Genomic DNA, 21,085 nt, shown 5'->3' with positions numbered 1-21,085 from the left:
TCAGAACTGCCTCAGAAGAAGTCTCTTTGCGTTAACAGAGATCTTATTAGTTGACTTGGCGATGTGTCTCTTGAGATGTCAGTTGTCTGTCCAAGGTTTTTATTTATTTATTCATAAATACTGTATGTGGACTTTTATTGGATGGATTGTCAGAACATTTGGTGCAGACATCTGGTGGATCTGTGACAGAAAAGCTCTAAAACTAATGACTAAATTACTGTCAAACTAGACACTACTAAGTACAGTACTTTCGTCCAGTGTTGTCATTCAAAGCAACCTGAACCTGAATGCATGGGTTCATACTGACCACTCGGTTTTGGTAAACAAAGGCGTTTCCTTCAATTCTTTTTAAAGTTGGTGGACAAACTTGACAGGAACATTTCAGCCCAGCGGAGCACAGGTTCATCCAGCAATTCACTCAGAAATATTGATCAGTCAATATACCCATCCAAATATCCAGCTGTCCATCCATCCATTCATCCAGCTTAATTCCCATCCATCTCCACTCACGCACGATATCTATTCATCTATCCATCAGTTCAATTACCCATCCACTTATCCACCCCATCCATCTAGACGGCCAGAAATCGGCAGACCCCCACCTCCTCTAAAAAAGGTGCAATAATAAAAGTTGCAGAATAAAAGAGATTGTGTTGAATAGAAGAGGAGTCTTGGATAATGGTCTCAGAGGCCTGAAAGTGTTTGTGCTGACCTCTCATCAATATTCTCCACCTTTCTTCTCCACCTCTGTGCATCAATACAAACTATCCTCACACCGTCTCCTCGTTTCTTCTTCTCTTGTATTCCCATCATGTCCACCGCCCCTCCTAACCTTTGTTGTGCTAATGTTTCCAGGGGCATCGGTTCATTCTGTGGGGACTTCAGTCGGCTTTACCTCTCAGCAGCCACGTTACTGAGGTCTATGAAGAGCAGGGAGTGAGCGAGAGTTCAACCCACACTGCTGCAAACAGGTTTCCTCGCAAAAATAATGAGAAAGTTCAAACTGTTGAACATTTAAAGCCTGTTGTATACCATGTAAAATAAAATAAAACACTCTTATGATTGGCTAACTTTCCCTCTAGTGCCACCATGAGGTGGTTCAACAGGATGTCATGCCAACTGCTGTATGGATTTGCATGCAATTTGGCAATGCAGTGTTACATGGAACCATCTGGGAAGTCGCCGTTGGAAACTGAACTGATGGCAAATATCAACCAGTCAGATCAACAAACCAAATAATGGGAGCGGCAGTAGCTCAGTCCATTGGGACTTGGCTTGGGAGGGTGGACGGGTCAAGTCCCACATGGACCAAATATGGAAGGTGGACTGGTAGCTGGAGAGGTGCCCTTGAGCAAGGCACCGACCCCCCCAACTGCTTTGCTGGGCGCTTCTCAGGGGCGCTGCCCATCACTCTACACTCTGTCTATGCCTTGTACTGCATGTGTAAAAATGCATGTAAGATAAAATAGACTGTAAAAAGAATTTCCCCGTTCGTGGGATTAATTAAAAAAATAATAATAATGTAGCCAAGTTTTACCGAAGCCAGTCGAAGAAACGTGATAGAAAACAGATCACGGATATGAGAGTTTCTTTACAACCTTGATGCAAGAGAAAGATTTCTGCTTTCTGCTATGAACAAATATCTGCACAAGAATGATAGCCGAAGGGTTCCGAGGTTTCATTTGCACCAATGTGTTTCACCTCGTGAACTGTTGAAATGTTGCCAGAACACTTCCACAAAGTCTTCATCTACAGATTCTGAATTCATATGTAAATATCTGGGTATAGACACAAACACAGAGCTTGAAGCTGATCTCACACGTGAGTCGACCTGCTGCACGTTTCTGATCTTTGGTGGATCAACATTTGCCATCATCAGGTTGAGTTTGGTTTGAATTTCTTCACATTTGAAACTGTGGCCTCGTATTGCTCCTTCATTGTGGCTCATAACTGTATATTATTTCACATTGTCTCCATTGGACACGCCAAGTTACGATAATACACTGCATAAAAAACCCATCACACATCCAGCTGCTTCACATATTGTCTTTCTAAATGGCATAATTACATTTTACATCCAAGTGTTTACGTGCTCGCTCGCTTAACATGTATGACTAATGTGTGCATTCATGTTATGGAAGGTCTACAAAGGAGGAGTAGAAAGAGAGACAAAGAGGCAAACTGTAACTGTTTCTATGTATATGAAAGAAAGAAAGAAGAATTTCCCAGCTGAGACTTCGGCCTGCGCAGACATGTATCTCATGATTTGATTTCAGAGTCAGGTCAGGTTTATCTGTATTAGCAGTGGTGAGGCAGTTTCATTCCAGACATGTTTTGCAGCAGATAATGAAGTCAGCTCGAGGTTAGGAGGGAATCTGCCTTCGCCGGGTATTTAAGGTGGCTTGAGGTGAGCCTGAGGGCTCGTGGCAGTTACATTAAAGAGAGAGACAGCCCGGATGAACCGGAGCAAACACTCACAAATCATTCTGTTTGTTTGGAAAAGCAGATGGTGAAGCAGGATGCAGTCGAGGGCGGGGGTGACGGGATGCCCCGCTCACCTCAGTCTACCTTTTTTATCTGGGAGTTTACACAGTTTCAGACTGAGAGAACACAGATGCAACCTTTAAAAAACCAGCTAACCAGCACAGAGTATGCAGAGCTGTTTGTCCACGACGTTTCCTGTCGCAGATATCGATGTTCGGTATTTATAGCCAATGACGAGTGTGTTTCACACACTGCAGCTGCCGTTAGAATCTAGTGTTAGCGTCGACTTTCCAGAATGAGCTGAGCTTCTGAACCAGCAGTGAGATGTTCAGCTCCTGGCATCCAGGCAATTGTTTACACTGAACATAAGATAAAATATAGAAAGATTGCATGTATGTATATTTATATGTTTGTGGTCCTGCTGTGTGTGAATATGAGCCTCTCACTGTGGATAATAAACGTGAAGCTCTCGTACAATCGATGTCTTGGATGGTGGGCATCAAAACTGGGTCACTATTCATGAATTCAAATATAAACATGGGAGTAAACAAATCTCCAGTAAAGTCTTCGCCGCTGATGAGCAGCTGAAACATAAATACATTTCATATTTCTGAATCATGATAATCGACGTGCCTCCACTCAAACCCCCCTGATGCCATTGATCTGTAATCAGGCTGATGTCGGGATTCATCGCTGCCGTTAATTAGCGCTCATTACTGTATGTCGTATTGAAAAGTTGACGTTTATCTCTCCGCGACTGATTAAAGGGATCAGTATTGTTATTTATTCAGTTTTTATAGCTTCATGATATAAATATAGCAGCGGTATGGGATCATTAACATGAGGAACAGAAGGACGTTTCACTGCAGCTCGATCAGTGACATCGAAAATCGTGTTTGATTATGCACAGAACAAATATTTCATGCTTATATATGGAGATTTATGATAATATGTTGCTCTGGATCCCGTCACATCAGTCCTGTATGTGATTACACAGAGAGTGAAACAGGCACATCTCTAACTAATATATTATAACTGTATTACTGACTTGTTATTATGTAAAGGGGTAATGTACAGATGTGGATTAATTTAACTAACCGTAAACGTGTTGTTACGTTAACTGTGAGCTAACGAGAGGGAGGACGCTGGTTTATTTGATGGATGTGGACCTGAATCCATCACCAGCAACACTAAATACCCGTGCACGTTAGGTTTCATCTGAGAAAAGTGATATTTAGTCGTTGTTTGGGCTGATTTTTGAAGTGTTTTAACGGAGTTTCCAGGTGAAATGAGCTGCAGGCTGATTCATGCTGTGCGTTTTGTGAAGAAAGGTCTGTTTAGGTGAGTTTAAGATGAGCATGACGACACGTCTCTGCCTCTGGCGCTGTGGTTTCCACCTCACTGATCTCCTCCACCTCCTCCGTCTTACTTCCTTAATTTCGTTCCTTTCCTCTCTCTTCTACTTGAGCGACTCTTTGCCGTTCTCGCCTCAACATCTCTTCTTCTTCAGTGAATCAGAAAACACAGCGCGTGTGTTGCTGTGTGATTTCTGCCTCGTCTGTCTAAATTTGGAGCGTTTGAATGAGTTCATGCATGCCTCTGTTTTTAACGGAGCCAGCTTGTTTAGTGAAAATGCCCGAGGACGTGAGCCTGCACGGACCGTCGAGTGTGTGTGTGTGTTCTGCCCAGTGGGCGAGTGGTGCTCAGACTGGCACAACGCCTGCAGGTAAACTGGGAGGCCTGGTGGACAAACACAGCAGGTGTGTGTGAGAGGAAGACACGAACACATGCTGAGGTTCACCTCCATGATAAGCTGGAGACATAAGGACAAGACAGAGACTACGTCCAGGTTTTAGACAGTCTGCGAGGACGTCACAGAGACTATGTCCAGGTTTTAGTCAGTCTGCGGGGACGTCACAGAGACTACATCCAGGTTTTAACAGTCTGCGGGGACGTCACCGAGACTGCGTCCAGGTTTTAGACAGTCTGCGGGGACGTCACGGAGACTACGTCCAGTCTGCGGTGACGTCACGGAGACTATGTCCAGGTTTTAGACAGTCTGCGGGGACGTCACAGAGACTGCGTCCAGGTTTTAGACAGTCTGCGGGGACGTCATGGAGACTACGTCCAGGTTTTAGACAGTCTGCGAGGACGTCACGGAGACTACGTCCAGGTTTTAGACAGTCTGCGGGGACGTCACAGAGACTGCGTCCAGGTTTTAGACAGTCTGCGGGGACGTCACGGAGACTACGTCCAGTCTGCGGTGACGTCACGGAGACTACGTCCAGGTTTTAGACAGTCTGCGGGGACGTCAAAGAGACTACGTCCAGTTTTAGACAGTCTGTGGGGACGTCACGGAGACTACGTCCAGGTTTTAGACAGTCTGTGGGGACGTCTCAGAGACTACATCCAGGTTTTAGACAGTCTGCGGGGACGTCAAAGAGACTACGTCCAGTTTTAGACAGTCTGTGGGGACGTCACGGAGACTACGTCCAGGTTTTAGACAGTCTGCGGGGACGTCAAAGAGACTACGTCCAGTTTTAGACAGTCTGTGGGGACGTCACGGAGACTACGTCCAGGTTTTAGACAGTCTGCGGGGACGTCAAAGAGACTACAACGCCATAATTCAAATACTTTGCACCAAACTCTCAAAGCTTTGACGTGAATTCATTACATCACATCTAAATACTGTATAAAGTGGTTTCATCTGTAAAAAGTGGTTTGAGGGTTTAAAGAACTATTTGCTAAAAGGTTCTTCACTCTGAAAAACTATTTTCGGTTCCGGTTAGCACTTTTATTTTGCCTCTCAGTCTTCCTGTGTCTTTCTTTGTTTCCGTCACAGACGAATGACCTCTGACCTGTATTTAAAAGCTGTACATAGACCTGCCGTCTTTATGCGCACACTGAATCTCTGCTAAGTGTTTTAGTGAATGTGTAGACACGCACTCGTCATTAAGACTCTCTTTCCCAACTGCACATAACAATTACTGTTCTGCACTGAACACAGCGGGCTGGGACGATGATGAATGGACGATAATGGACTTTATAGGACGTATGCATGTGTGTGTGTGAGCTCTCTATTTGTTCCAGGTGTGCTTTGATTCAAGCCCCCGCAGTATATGATTACATGGCTTTGTGAGACTCAATCAGACCTTTACAATGGCAGTTAACAGGAGGAACGAAGCACACCTCTCTCAGGATTAACGAGGCTTTTTCTGGATGCTATAATCAACTTTAATTTGACTCTTTGTTCTCAGCTTTGGTCTGTTCCAACATCAACTTTTCTTTAAAGGAGCAGTGTGTCATTTCAGGCCACATAGGGGGCAGCGTTTATGTAATGTAATAGTTACAGTAGTTGTAGTTACAATGACCACAAGATCATTTGTATTCATTTGCATTAATAATTATGACCTGCTGAACCCAAAATAAGAATCACTGAAGTCGCAATAGTGATGGTGAAGCTGAGAAGAAACACGAGGAACCGACATTAGACCAGTGGAAATCTGGACTTTAGATGGTATCTGGATGTGTGGTTCCCACCCTGAAGCATGGAGGAGGTGGCTGGCTATCACAGCATTCTTCGTCCCATTTAGTTTGAGCTTAGTGGGACCATCATTTGTTTTCAACAGGACAATGATGCCGAACACACCTGTAGGCTGCGTCACATGACCCGACCTCCACAATCACCTGTCCTAAAGCCAGTTTGGGTTGAGTCGGACCACAAAAGCAGCACCAAGAGCCGGGAACTCCTTCAAGACCATTCAGTGATTGTTTCTTCACTTAGAGACCTCCCCGAGCTTGTAATTTTGTTGCTATGATGATTTCAGAAAAGGCTGTTTTGTTTTCACTAATAAAAAGTGTTAACTACAAACATCAGGTAATTATTCTCCCTCGCAGTGATAAAAAATGTTGTGACAATAATTGGATTTCTGGCAGTTTCTAAATATTTGAAACAAACTTCTCTTTTTAGATGATTCAGAGGAGTAGGTACTCCTCAGGTTCATGCAAACAGTAGACTGAACCGACTACACGGTGAAAACAATAAAAACAATACAATGGAAACAATGAGCTCTATTTAATGTCGATATCTGCATGTGTGGGTCTGGATGAATTGTGGTAATTACCCAGTAAGCAGTACACTCACAGGCCTACACGCTGGGCTTTTCAGTGTGTTGTTAGCTTTGTTTAAAGCCATTGTTCTTCTGCTGGTCTAATTAGACGGCAGGCTTTAGAAATGTGAAGTGGGCCGCTGAGGGGAATCAGCTGACCAGCAGGCGGGGTGGACGAGAGGCCGGTACAGGGTGTACTTTGGATAACTTTAGATTGTGCCGCCGCGGTTCAACAAAACAACTTAAGAAGCATCGAACAAAGTGATTTTGTGCAACTGTATAACTTCTAAAAATAATAATAATAAGGTCTGTTGCTCTAACTTGAAAAGTGGAACCCAAAAATGTCCAAAACATGTAGCAATTTTAAAGTATCACATTAGTAAAGTATATAAAACATATTTTGAACTGGCCATCCTCCAGTTCCCAAGTTCAATACTTGCTAGTTGGACTGGGCGACTGCTGCCGACCGACTCCGTCAACATCTCTCAAAAGTTAATGTTAGCATAATTAGGGAAAATTAGGAAAAGTTGTTTGTTTGGAAGCTTGTTCATCATCTTCGCAACTTCAAAACAACAAGCAACAGCAACAACAGCTAATTTGATTGGTACAGTGTCACATGACAGGTGACAAAGGGATTTGTGCCTCTGAAAAAGTTATAAAAGTTTGGATTATAAATTTGGTTTAACTTTAGAAATTATGGACGACTCATATTTATGCAGCACAAAGTTCAACCAGAGATGCCAAACAAATGCACACTGATGGAAACAGGGCTAATGTAAAAGACCCACATAAATATGAGTACAGACTGGGCACACAGCCGGTGTTGACACTAGACAGCACGTAGTAGATCACTTAACACAACAGGATACAAACAGTGGACATGTTGTTAAAGGTATGGACACAGTGGGCCTTTTAAAAAGAACAGCAACGTCCAAATATGAGGCTGTTAATCAAAGACAGGCACACACCGGGGCTTTTAATAAAGGTATGGATGAGGCTATTCATCAAAAGGTATGGGCACACTGGGTCCCTTTATTAAAAATGCTGCTGACGCCTGTTGGCTGCTGCGATATAAACAAAGACACATTATAGGCTCTTTGTCAAAGTGTAGGAAGGTAAAGGACGCACACAAAGCCAGTCCATGCTGTGAAACGTTCACTCATCTTTTTAAAAACTGAACACTGTTTGAAATGTGTTGGACTGAGCGGCGAGTTCCTCGTACAAACTCTGATGACGAGGTTATTTTGATCTAAAAACACAAGAGACTCTTTTCTTTACACCAGCCGAGTCGTGAATATGAGCGAAGAGTTCAGACGAAGTTTACGAAATCTACTTCAGTCACGAAGAGCGATGAACAGGGACGATATCGAAGATTTCAGTTGGAACCAATGGGTTGAGTCTCAGCAAAGTCCTCAAGTACAAGAAGACCAACTAACATAACCCAAGGTTGATCATTGCTGTGAATATCTGTCCCTCCCTATCTGACTGAGGTCTTATTGGGATCGTGCTCTGCCTCCTACATTAGCTTTGATTATCAAACTGTATTAATTATATTTCATCTTTGTTTGTTGGTTCTAGACGTTCAACGTGTGGCTCCAGGAGCTGTTATTAATATATATATATCTAATGAGCGTTATTGTGTTCTCAAGTGGACCACCTTAATGACTAATCAAATGCATTGAGTCCAAATCAAATCTATTCAATCACTGATGAACTGAAGTATAGTGTTTTGATGTAAAATTACAATATGTCATAATCATACATAAGTACATTTGTTACGGCCCTTAAAGTCAACGATTCCTCGTGGTCCTTATGAAGCTCTGGTGACCCCTGGAGGGGGTCCAGACCCTCAGGTTGGGAACCAGTTGTAGAGAGAGAACAGGGCCTATATTGGTGATTAACAATAAAAAGTTGTTTTCATTTTAAAAACATAACTTCCTCTCTAATTTGATACCAAATATCATCAACATTCAAATTGTCCGGTTTATATGTTTATTTATTAAAAGTCACATCGAGCCGGTCAGTCGAACACCCAGAAAACAGCCGGGTACGTCCCTCTGTTGACTGATGGTGATGATGTGATGATGGTCAGGATCTCCCTCACGACACAATCTGACAACTTCCAGAAGAAACCCGGGGACGCTTTGTGGACGGAGACATTTTTAGATCCACATAGGAAACCGAGTGGAAACCCGCCAAAATAAAATCTGTTTTGTCCTTCAGGTCGACTACAAACTGGTCTGTGTGTCGATCTGTCATGGAAATTTCCATCGTCTGTTCACCTGTCTGTCCATCTGTCTTTGTGTATGTGGGACACTGAACATACGCTGAACGAACACGACACACACACACACACGCACACACACACACACACACACACATATACACACACTCGCTGAAGGTCAGTCTGGCTGTGTGTCTGGACGGTGGCTGACAGGTGTCACACAGCACCAGGTAACGCTCCTTGTTTTTGTTCTCGCTCCGTCGGCTTGAACCCCTCGACCTCCCGAAAACACACACACACACACACACACTGACAGTGTTTATTCATCAGCTGTCTGCCCGCCTCGTTAAAAATACATCATTTGTTTGATCGTACCTGCATGGCGGCGGCATTAACGAGCACACGAGGAACAGGCTGCCGTTTTTCACCATAAAACATCTGAAATTAAAATCCAAACATGTCTGATTACTGCAGCACCTCATAAAACACTAACTCTCAGCACGAAGTGTCAAAACACTGTAAATATTCCTGAAGTTAAACTCTCTGCTGAGGCTCTTTGAGCTCGTTTAGTCTCAAACTTACAGTAATTAGTCCGACATGAAAACATGTTAGTTTCCTTTGAAGAGAGCAAACTGTTAATCCAACATTAAAAACACGTTTCATTCAGAACACGGCAGATTTATTTACTCGTGAGACGAATGCATGTCGCTGATTATATTGATGTTTTACTTTGTACATAAATAACATAATTAATGCTAATTAATACTTTCATATGCGTTCAGCCTCCCTGAAGACCTGCAGCACCGACTGTTGATGTTTTTAAAGGCGGACTCATGGCACCATCGCAGAGCTGATGAAGACGGTACCGTTAACGTTAACATAAGATCTCTGCACAATAAGATGGAGGAGCTAACGGCGCTAACCAGGCTAACAGAGGGAGGATGGAGGGTGTAGCATCAGAGAGACTCAAACATGTTTTAGATGTAAATATATTAAAATGAAACTACACATGTACACAGAGCAGCTGCTCCTTCATCAGCTGCACATACATGAAGCTGTACGTTCACGTGTGCTTGATTAACGAGTGTCCTTGAAAGGTTACAAAGCCTCCAGGGGTCCGTGAAGCATGAACGTACACAATTAGTAACCTGAAAGATGACGCTTACAGAGGCTGTAATTAAGAAATCCACGTCCCAGAGTGGCCGACAGAGGAAGCCGAGGTCCTCGGGCCCGCGGTGTCGTGCCAGAACTGGAGCTGGGCGAGCATGCAATGGATGTAATCATGACAAACACCAAACATAGAAGCAAATACAGTCGTCCTCGCTATGATGCAGTTCACTTTTCACAGACTCGCTGTTTAACGGATTTTTTGTGTGTAATTTTGCATGCTTTTTTTTTTTTTTTTACAGTGTACTGTACAGTATGAACGCACATTGTGTTTGGCACCGTCAGAGCAACTGTGAAATACGTGTGAGTTACTGGTAATAATTTCTTACGTGTCAAACCTCGTAGATTGATCATTAAAATTTAATTTGTTAAAAATGTTTGGGCTTGAAAACAGGTTTTGATCTTTGGTTTCATTTACTAATACAGTATTGTACTTATTTTTGTTAAATCTGCGAAAGTTTAAACTTTGAGTGTTTAAATAAGAGAAATGTGAGAAAATGTTAATGCCTGTCTGAGAAATGTGTATAAAAGTGTGTGGTTAGGGGTTTTACCGCCTTAAAACATGGATAATAATTGTAAAACTTACTTCGCGGATTTCGTTTATTGCGGGTTATTTTTAGAACGTATCCCCCGCGATAAACGAGGGACCACTGTATACCAGTTTCTACATAACAGCACACCTATTTAACATTAATTATGAAACATGAAGTCAAGGACTCATTCATCTTTATCAACCATGTATTAAATTTATCCACAATATATTCCGTCGCTCTCAGTGATGACAGGAAAGTTTATATGACTGACATACTACGACTGATCCATGTTATAAATGTAACGTAAGCATGATAAAATCAAACTGTTGACATTACATCTCACCATGTAACGCTGGAAGAAACTTCTTGTGTTGTTGAGGCGACACGATCCAAAACGTAAAGTTTGCACAGACACAGTTTCTTTGTCGCGTCCTTTATCTCGTGTTTCTACGGACACGTAATGAACTGTTCGCTCAGATTTCAGTGCAGGGAGCTTTAGTTTAAACTGCTAATGTGTTTATTTTTGGAACGTTCTGTCAGCGTTACAGAAACATGAGGTAACAGTTAAGTATGATAAGGTTGTCTGACTGTTAGTTATTGGTTGGATAATGGTTGTGCATTCAGTTTCTAACAGCAGTGAATGTTTGATCCTTTAGAAATATGTTCATCTTTGTTGTGCTGCAGAAGAAGAAGAAGTCTGGCAGATAAGAATAGAGAGTGACAGCGAGCTGTCGGCTGCAGAGCTGAGGTGAATCCAGCTGGATGCATCAGTCCAGGTGTTGTTGCTGGCCTGGAGCGACCAGCATGCACCTCTCTCTCTGTTTGTGTTTGTTTGTGCTGACGGAGAGGAAAAGTTCGCACTTGAACAACAATGAGGAAACCCGGAGGGCCCGACCTTCCACTGACGGATTAACACGCTAACACACAACAGCAAACACACACGTGTAAACAGGCGCGCACACACACACACACACACACACACACACACACACACAGACCGCCTTCACCTCCAACCTATCGTCAAACAAATCACGAGGCACTCTGGGAGGATATAAAGGGGATTTAATGGAGACCGCCAATATTGGTCTTTGCTTTAATGCCGATTATTAAAAAGTTGCACACAGTTGGAGTTAAAAGAGAGAGAGAGAGGCCGAACCAATCCCAACCCACTAAAGATGGATTTATCATTCTGCTTGAAGAGATTACTGCACGGCAACAAAGACTCTCCATACACCGCCAGAGACGAGCAACTGCCAACAGAGACACAAGCATTAAATCCAGATCATGTGACTCGGAAATTATGAGTTCTCTGCAACCTTCCTCAAACGTCCACTTGAGTTATTAAGTTTAATTTCATCTGCACTCTCGCTTCTTAGCCTGTTTGCAGCAGCGAGGGGATGTAACCTCCACCTGTAGCCTCCATGATGCTGCTTCATATTTAGATATTTATACAGAGACCGGACGGAAAAGGAGAGGGAGCGTTCCAAACTCCATTCAACAAACATTTGAAAGGTTCTTCTGTATCGCGGCCAACCGAACTCGTAGTTTCTCAAAGTTAGTTTCGCCTCTCACCAAAAAGGCTTCTTCAGTTCTGACTGGTCACTGACACCTTTATTATGTTATGAGTTATGAACACACCCCTCCCACCTGTGGGTCGTCAAGGACACCTGTGGGTCGTTAAGGTCACCTGTGGGTCGTTATGGTCACCCGTGGGTCGTCAAGGTTACCAGTGGGTCGTCAAGGACACCTGTGGGTCGTCAAGGACACCTGTGGGTCGTTAAGGTCACCTGTGGGTCGTTGACTCACCCTAACCTCATGTGAGTCGACTCAGTTCAGGATTGAGCTTCAGCAACCTGATTATTACCGAGTTATTTCAGTTTGAATATTGAATTAAACCACAGTAATGTCTGTTTAGTTTGGGGCTTACTGCTGTAGGAAGATGGATTAAAGTCACATTTATTCAAACACGAGATAAAATGAGTAAGTAACCCTTCTGTCATGATCATGGGTTTTTATCTCCTCCCTTCCAGGTAACCTAGTTTACCGCTCACCTGATTAACACCTCACTATCTGCTTCTTGTCATCCAATCAACTTCTGCTGTCTGAAAGACAGATTCATCCTCTCAGAGCCACATGACTCCGTCACAAGGTAACAAGACTACAGCCTTTTTTATGGGTTCTGCCTTGCTCTGCTTGTGCCTTGGGAAATCCTGTCATTCCCCTGCCATGTCTAGCTCCCTGTAGGTGTTTAACTCTTCACAAGCTGGACGTCTCCTTTCCTTTCCTGTCTGCGCTCTGTGAACTGTGACTTGGTGCTCAAACCGAGCTGCAGCTCCAAGAGGAAGTGAGTGTTCCTGTCAGCCGAACAGACTCATTAAACAGAAGAGCTGTCCGTTCATGAAAGCAGCCGTCTGCGAGCTTGTAACTAAACCTGCAGCTCAGAGACGTTTCCTCTCCGCAGAGACACCGAATCTGTCACCGCTCACTTATGTAACGTACACAAGGTTGAGGAAGAATGAATCGGCAGAAAAAACAGAAAGCAAATGGGACTTGTGTTCACATGAAAGGAAAATATAATCTCGGAGGAAACTGTGTTGTTGTTCTGTGGACGAGGTTGTTGTTCTGTTGTGATGTTATGTGCGGCGATGGGGATGTCATTCAGCTGGAAACCTCAGCCAAGCACAACAGCTGCCCGTGTCCTTGAGCAAGACGCTGAGGACAACTGAGGTCTTTCTACTTCATTTGCTCAAGGTACAATTTAACGTAACTCAAAATGAGCTGACTGTGCAGCAGCAGCTAATATGACTCACGACAGCAGTCAGCCCAGCTCGGCGTCTGTCTTTCAGCCTTTTATTTCACCAAGCTCTCACCAACCACTAAAAGTCAGTCCCACATTTACTCTTGTCCGGCGGCTTCTTGCTCGCTCACTCTCTCCTTTTCTCTTCTTAGCTTCCTCCGTCAGCGTCCTCTTCACTCTCTTCTCCTCTGCCATCATGTCCATAGAAGCTGCTGAGCCTGTAAACATCTTCTTCTTCTTCTTCTTCTTCTTCTTCCTTCCGGTGGTCCATACCGGCTGTGGTACAAACACTAACACTCTGAGCTCACAGTCCTGGCAGCCTGGCTAACAAACTGAGCTAACATTACGTAACAGCAGCTACAGTTGGCAGCAAAATACTTCAAATTTCACATTTCTTAAAAACTATATTCAAACTATGTGATCTGTTCTATTGAAACTACTCTATGTAAAACAACTCAACTAAACTGTGAATAAAAAATGTTGATTTCATTACAGTATATTTATATGCCCTTAAAATACGTTATGTCACTACTGTACATGGTGAAAAAAAGATATGAACATATGTAATGCAGGCTTACATTCGTCCATGAAACAGTCCAGACGCTTGTTGTTCTTTGTCTGTCAGTTATTCCCGAGCACGCCCGACTGATCTGTTGTTATTTTGGGGACAAAGCGAGCGCTCGTCCCTCTGCAAACCTTTATTGAATCTGGGTGTGAATCTCTGAGAATGCAGGGCGGCTGTTCAGCGGCTGAACTCTGACCGAGCTGTGGAGAGGCAAAGATAAAAGAGAATTTCCCTGCAGGGTGTAACACAGGATCAGAGAGCAAAGAACACGAGATGCTTCTCCAGAAATCACAAAAAACAACCGGAGGCTTGTCAACTTTAGAAAACTTCCTGTGAACGTGAGCAGATTTTGAACCGTGTTCATGACTGTCGCCCAAATTTATCTGCAGTTCCAGTCAAAACTCTGTTCAGTCTTTCTGACAGTCCAAGAACTACTGACTATTGAACCACCTGAAAAAATGTCAAACTATAAAATCAATATCAGTGTACACGACATATTTACACTGTTTTCACCTCTTTACCTTTCCAATTTAAAACTGATTGATGGAGCAGTAGACCAGCAGCTCCTGTGCCTTGCAAGGTAAAATCTGGGTTTTTATTATTGATGTCTGGTGGCTTTGGAGAGAGCAATGTAAGTTTGTGATGGGAACAGGCTGAAGGCAGGTAAAGAAAATATTCTGCATATTGGGTATATTCAAACTAATACTGATTTTCTTTTTTTTACGGGTTTACTGTTTTTACGTGGCTCAAATATGTTGTGTTGCTGCCCCCATGCCGACCCCAAACATCAACCTCTGTGGCTGTAAATTGAAGCCAACACAGGAAGTACCAAAAACTGCAGTTCCTCTTGTCGTCCACTTGAGGCTGGCTCCAGAAGTGAGTCAGTCTCCATAAGTCCCCATGTTTAAATGTCCAACTTCACAGCAGAAATTGAAACGTCTTCAAACGTTTCCAGACAAAAGATCATCGTGGAGTTGAAAAACACAAAGACTTTTTCGCGTTTTTTGTGTCATCACACAACAATTGTGCCTTTTGTTGCTGGTTCTCTGCAGTTCTTCAGATGCAGTAGGAAAACTTATTTTTCATGATTTAGTTTGTGAATTTAGTTTTTGATCTGGTGGCCAATCATGTCTCAGACTCTACATCCTGTCTTTAGTCTTTTCAACATTCATCTCCGACCCTCTGCACGGCGGAAGAGTTGAGAAATGTGGAGTAAAAATAATCACTGCTGCTTCACATCTTCCTCTACATCTCCGTACACGACTTCTTAACAGATGAATGTGCCGTGAAGACGTAGAGATGGAGAACATTTTGAGGAAAGGGGGAAATACATCTTGATAAAAAATAGTCTTGCTGCTCTATTGTTCTTCCAAGAGCTGTGAAATCAAAACCAGGAGAATACAATACCTGCCCTATTAACAGACTGCATAAATTTATTGTCTCCACTGCATTTATTAACTCTACCGCTTCTCTGCGATTCATTCGTTTATCCGTCCCCTGTGGTTTCTGTTCTAAGCGAGCGGAGATGATCGCTTTCTTTGGGTCTCTGAGCGCTGGTTCCCATTAGCAGCCAGCTAAAATCTGTCACAGGCTGAGAGGCTTTTGTTCGCTGTGCCTACTCATCACCATTGTTCAACACGGGGACCTCATATCGGCAAACGAAATCCTCTAAAGCTTCACAGCAAAGATGTTTCTCTAATGTGTAACATGATGTTGTGAAGAAAAACATCTGAAATGACGAGAACCAAGAAAACAAAAGAACGCAAAGCAAAATGCATCACACACACTCAGTTATTCCTGGAGCAAATCTGAAAACTAATCAACACTTTTTAAAAGAAAAGAAGCTGCTTGTAAAGAAACTTTTCCAACTTTCATGTCAGCACAGAAAGAGTCTCAGTCTCAAAGTTTCTGTAAAACAATGTGGCATAAAATGGGATAATTCCCAGAAGTCACCGCTGTTGAAATGAATGTTTTCATGCTGCGATTTTCACCTCTGATGGTTGGAGACAAACTTCACATGTATTTTCCCATTTCCAGTATTCAAATCAATTTAACAGCAGTTTCTTGTCTTTTTAATACAAAATGAAAAATTGATTTGTGAACCTTGAAGGTAAAATAAAGGTAAGAGTCAGGAGCCAAGTGTAAACCCACCATGTCATCACCCTTTGGTTTTTGGCATTATGGATGTTGCCATCTTGAGTTTTTGGAGCCGAATATGATAAATATTTGGACGAGAGCGTGGAGCTGATGGGTGATGAGTTGCCTAAGTAGATAGGAGATTACAAAATGGGATGAAACACTTTTCCCACGTAGCAAAGACAAGAGCGTTTGTTGTACAAGGTACAAGATCCACTTGCAATCCCATCGCCAACTTAACCAACAAACCAACCAACTGACTGACCAACTCAATGAACCAACTCAACCAACCGACCAACTCAAATCAGCTCACAATACTCAACAACCAATGCCATCGCCAACTCAACGAACAAACCAAACAACCAATCAAGTTCCTGTCTTCCTTACATACACCTCACTAGTCACATGACTAATTACATTATAACATTTTTGCAGGTTCTCATATTTACAATCATAAATAAACAAACATTATTTACATAACACCTGTTTACTTGTTAACCCTGATGAACATCCAAATATCCAAATAGAACACATGAATCTCAAAACTTCCTCAGGTCCACAGGGAAACTCTCTTGGTGCAACACCACAGGAGGAGAGAGTTTGGCGTTTAACTCAGTTTAATTTACATAATTCATTTGCTTGGATTTACTTGCTTCAACATCATTAGTTGTTCAATTAGCCAATTTAATGTGTTACTATACGAGATATCAAATATATATCGAGTATCAGTAACCCCGTCATTACACTGACTGGTTTATCTCCATGGCATCCTATCTGTCCACACCCTGTTTTAGCTGCTTTATGGTCTGTTTTCCTCTAAATGGGACCATCATTTACTAAATGAACATCATGCTGTGTGGAAGAAGACTTGAAACTAAAGACTGAGACCATAAACTCACGAGGAAACTGTTTACTGAGCCAACAAATCAAATGAAAAGAACTGAGTCAATACAAACACGCTTCTTCAGTGGAGTCGCCCCCTGCTGACCGATTGAGATTATACAAATAATACAAATGTTGACACCAACTGATGCTGTGAGATGTGTTGTGAATGTCCAGCATTGAAGGAAACAGACTTCAACTTTTCATAAACTGAATCATGCCAGGACAGGAATCAGCATCCTATTTCTCTCAGTGTTTGTCATTTGAAAGATGTTTTGTTGATATAAATGTAAAGTTTGACAGTGTTCTCTTAATCCTGGAGCCCCATAGGAATCCTCAACAATGGCCGAGTGCGACAAAGGGAGGATGCTCTGGGACGCGTCTTCAACGCAGCTGAAAACTCATTCAGTCAGCAACGAGGATGCTGATTTAGTGAACTGAGCAATCGGAAAGTCAAATTGCTGTTTGTGGATATTGTCTGAATGCGCTGCTCCTCTCTGGGGAGCAGACTCAGTCCTTCTGCATCCAAACTGTTTACAGACTGAAAGGCAATCAGAGTGTGAAGAAATGAGGCCTGTGATACATTATACAGGACGAGAACGGAGGGATGAAACCCTTCATCAGACAGAGATGGATGGATTGACAGACGGATAGATAGATTACCATGATGAGTTGGCTCCAGCACCTGGTGGCGTTTCAGCCTCTTCATCATCCTCCACCTCCTCATCACTATTTCAAAGAACCTGCTAATCCACCGATCAAATAAACAGTTTGCACCGAATCTGTTCACTATAACACCAGAACCACAAGGAGCCCATTCAGGAAAACCAAAGGATTCAAAGCAGAACCAGAAGGTCCACTTGTCTCCTCAGATTCTGACACAACATTGACGGTACTGCTGTATTGTAGGAGCAGCTTCTTCGTCTCATCTTCATACCGTATAAGCGTGTTCATATCTTCCCCGTCCTGTTTATTCCATTCATTACCCCTACATACTGTATATATACACGACTCTGCACTTAGCTGCTTTTTGCACTTCTGATTAGATGCTTAACTGCATTTCATTGTCTCAGTTCTCGCGTAATGACGATGCATTTAAATTTAATCTGATCTAATATGAGCAGCCATACTGTCTTCCCTGTGGCACCCTGATCAGTAAAACAATACGCTGAAGTCTCTAAAGTGCTCATTAATGTACCTTTTTAAAGAATAGTGACACAGCAGCGACAAATGAGCCAAGAAGTCTTTACATTCCCAACCTTGTGCACATCCAAGAGCCCGTAAAGACTATTATCCTCTGATGGAACCACCCAAACACTATCAGAAGCCATCCACTGTTAGTTTTCATTGCCTATAAAAGCATTGTTATTGCCGAGGAGCCGAGCTGATGCCCTGCTCTGTTTTACAGCTGCTGCAGTCACAGTGTCCTCATCTCTGCTTTAAGAGGCTGCAGATATGTCCTTGATACGCTTGTCTTTTGTTGGCAAATAGATGTGTCCTCGCTCCGTAGGAGGCCGATACACGACCACCGAACAAACAAAGGCAGTCATGAAGACATCCATGGAGCAGGTTTATGTATCGTACACAGAAAAAGACCCAAGTGAATCAAATCTGCCTCGAGGTCATGTTTTTAGAGACTCAAGGACGGGAAGTGACCGTCAACTGCATGACACGTGTTGCCATGCTCAGAATTATAGTTTCATAAGCCACAGCACCGTTTTTCAACTTTTCCAACCAAACTGTAGCTGCTGTTAGCTCAGCTTGTTAGCCGGGCTGCCAGGACTGTGAGCTCAGAGCACCAGGAGAGAGCGAGCAAGAAGCCGCCGGACAAGAGTAAATGTGGGACTGACTTTTAGTGGTTGGTGAGAGCTTGGTGAAATAAAAGGCTGAAAGACAGACGCCGAGCTGGGCTGACTGCTGCTGGACTAGGCAGTGAGATCAGCTGCTGCTGGGGACCTGGATGATGATTGGCTGCTGGGGACCTGGATGATGATTGGCTGTGCAGAAACCTGCCGGGGACGTCACAGACACGGCGTCCGGGTTTTAGACAGTCTGTGCTGTCTCAGACTTGTTTCCACATTTTTATGCAGAACACACTCAAACCTTTCAGCAACAGCTGGTGGCCGACACAGAAGATCAACATGCCTGTCACACCTTCTTTGTGTATTGTCAGTATGACTGCAAACACAAACACACACACACACACACACACACACACACACACACACACACACACAGCTGTGTGTTTACAGAGTGTGTGTGTCAGACAACAAAACCAGCAGATTCATGACAAAGTTCACCACCAACCTGCTAACCTGTGAGAACGTGTTCAAGACAAGGACTTATTATAAGTGTGTGTGTGTGTGTGTGTGTGTGCGTGTTAAAGATCCATTTCTAACTCTGGCAGATTCAATATTTATCAAATAGATCCATTTCTAACTCTGGCAGATTCAATATTTATCAAATAGAGACGCAGGTGTCTGAATGCTGGATCTGAAATTGCCACAGAGGAACGACAGCTGATCTGCTTCCAGCCCACATTCAGGTTTGAATATTAACAGCTCAGAGTTCAGCTCAGCCCACAGACACAGAGCTCAGACTTCACATGCATCAGACGTCTGTGCACACGTCTGCTTCACCGTTTGTTTCAGAGCTGCAGGAGACGTACCTGATTCGATGCTTTCAGTCTGTCTTTATCAAAAAGAGCCGATCAGGACAAAGTCCAGCTGTGACGTGACGATTCGATCTGCAGCAGCCTGAAACAGAGAAAAACTTTTGATTTGAATCATTTCGTTGCCTTCCTGTAAAATGTCAGAATACTCCAGATGTTCACTGTCAGAGTAAACGGACTGTATATTTATAGAGAGGCATGTTATATCTTTAGTTCACAACAATAACAGAACAGAACAGCTGGTAAACTGAACGATGAACTGCAGGAAGTTTATATGAATAAAAAAAATTACAGTAAAATATAAAAAGTCAAACAAAAACACCTTCAGTGTTTCTCCATATGAAGACATTTCAACTTAACTGGAGGAACCGGGAATTGAACTATATAAATCTAAATAATAAACATACATACAGCAATGAATTTAACATAAATTCAGAAATATAATCGTAAATAAATAGTATATATACATTTGTAAATGCAACCTGTAATCATTGGTCATAAACCAGTTTCAGCTGATAATATCTGAATGTCATAAGGCTCAGCTTCGGCTCGATGTCAGAGTCCATGACTGTGCTGTGGTCGTGGACTGCAGTAACATGAAGCAGGATGTTCAGCTCCCCGTGGGGACGCTCATGACTCCAAAGTCGGGTCCAACAATGTGGGCCGGTTTGTTAAACTCACAGTTCATGAAGAGAGGCAGAAGGTTAGCCTGACAGAAATAACACTCCGGAGTGATGCCGCAGTTTGAACATCCCCAAACTGAAGGACAACAAACCACGACGCTCACGCCTGTTTTTAAAAGACAGCCTGAGGGAGGACTTGTCAAAGCGCAGAGTCCTCCAGAGTCCAGACTCATCTGTAGTCCTTTACAGCGGTAACACCTGTCTCCCATCGCTGTCAGTCAAAACAAGGTCAGAGCGCCACAATGAAAATACACCGTGCCCCCGGTCAACAGTCAGAGATGTTTATAGGACGGTACATTGTTCATATCGCAGATACAAATCTAATCTGACCATCCATCATGTCGTATACTGTTTCTGTAAAATCAGGTGGATAGAGAAGTGTGTGTTACACCTCCACCATTATGCAGCTAGAGCTACGAGCTGCCTGTGATCGAACACAACCTCCAGACCAGCAGTGAGCAGTGCAACAGAGAGTACAGTAGCCCACCGAGGTGGTTTACTTGCCGGCGAGGCTGAAGCTATCTGTCCATCAAGAAACTGTAAATCATCGAAGCCAATCCCATCCAGCTGATTTGAATCTGATTGGATTAGAAACATCATGAAGCATTGAGATCTACTCAACGATCAGATCTGATCCTCATCACTGCGTCCCACTATCGACTCGGCACAATAAACCCAACACCGCCATGCGAATCCGAGCAGTACTGCTCGCTCCCAGAGTGCTGCTCGATGATGGCACACGTCGAGGATGTCAGCGTTTTTAGTTTTAAATGAGCGGGTCGGGACGGAGGAAGCCCTTTGTACTGCAGAGGCCAATATGTCTGGTTAATGAGA

At 43.2% G+C, this 21,085-nt stretch overlaps 1 protein-coding gene across 1 annotated transcript in view; it reads right to left on the bottom strand.

Annotated features, from left to right (window-relative positions):
• The window catches only part of LOC113746131 (leucine-rich repeat and fibronectin type III domain-containing protein 1-like protein), a 201,293-nt gene that overhangs the window by 49,024 nt on the left and 131,184 nt on the right, over positions 1–21,085 (bottom strand). Inside the window, 1 exon segment of the mRNA XM_074527724.1 lies at positions 19,566–19,653. The gene's annotated coding sequence lies outside the window, so the exon portion shown is untranslated.

The sequence above is a fragment of the Larimichthys crocea genome, chromosome VII, assembly GCF_000972845.2.
Source record: "Larimichthys crocea isolate SSNF chromosome VII, L_crocea_2.0, whole genome shotgun sequence".
In the NCBI taxonomy this organism is placed as follows: Eukaryota; Metazoa; Chordata; class Actinopteri; family Sciaenidae; genus Larimichthys; species Larimichthys crocea.
Note: the sequence above shows the minus strand (reverse complement) of the source record. Positions and strands in the feature narration are given on the sequence as shown.